Genomic DNA, 940 nt, shown 5'->3' on the forward strand with positions numbered 1-940 from the left:
AAGCTATGTTTATATTTGTTTATAGAACATATGGCGTTTCTGTTCTCTTTAATTCTTTATTTATAGTTGTCGCAGATAATAGAACACTATTGTGGATTATTCCCATTTTTCAGATAAAAATAGAAATTAAAATTCATTTGTTCACTGATTAGTCAACAACAACCTAAAGTGGATTTTAATTTTCATTCCAGATTAGTTAGTCAACAAAAGAGGTTACCTTTTTAGCAAAAATCTTTATGTGCGATAAATATCATCGATGAATTATTTGACAAAGACCAAAATAAAGAAGAAAATTACCAAAAGACCATATTAAAATGTACGTATTTTATAGATAAAGGAATTTATTTAATTAGGCCATTCAAATAAGTGAATACCTCTAATAAATTAAGTATAGCATGTATTTTAGATTTTTTTGTAATGTACGGACACTTATACGGATATGGAACACGACATAACATAGAATAAGCGAATACACGATTTTATATTTTATTACTGTTAAAATATAAAATAATTTTAACTGTTTTTAATGTCTTTTTTTAACTATATAAAAGTATCTAAAATATTTTTTGTTTTAATAAATAATAATATATATTATTTCTAAATCTATTTCAACAATACATGTTTAGAATAAGGTTGGACACGCTGACACGTGATGGTATTTAAGTGTGTCCAAATACGTCCGAAATTTTTTTTTTATTAAAATACAGTTGGATACGTCAGATACGCATATCAGACAAATTCACAAATATCAATGAGTGTCGTATCTAAAATATATTTAACACACAAATACTATAACTTAACAAAGTATCTGTGCTTCATAGGATCTTTCACTACATTAAGAATATCACACTTAATTTGAACTCAATATCCTCGCTTTTAAGTCAAATTTCTATAACTTAATATATACTCATCCATTTAAAATATTTTTCCAAAAGAAAAT

The sequence above is a fragment of the Arachis ipaensis genome, chromosome B02 (assembly GCF_000816755.2).
Source record: "Arachis ipaensis cultivar K30076 chromosome B02, Araip1.1, whole genome shotgun sequence".
In the NCBI taxonomy this organism is placed as follows: Eukaryota; Viridiplantae; Streptophyta; class Magnoliopsida; order Fabales; family Fabaceae; genus Arachis; species Arachis ipaensis.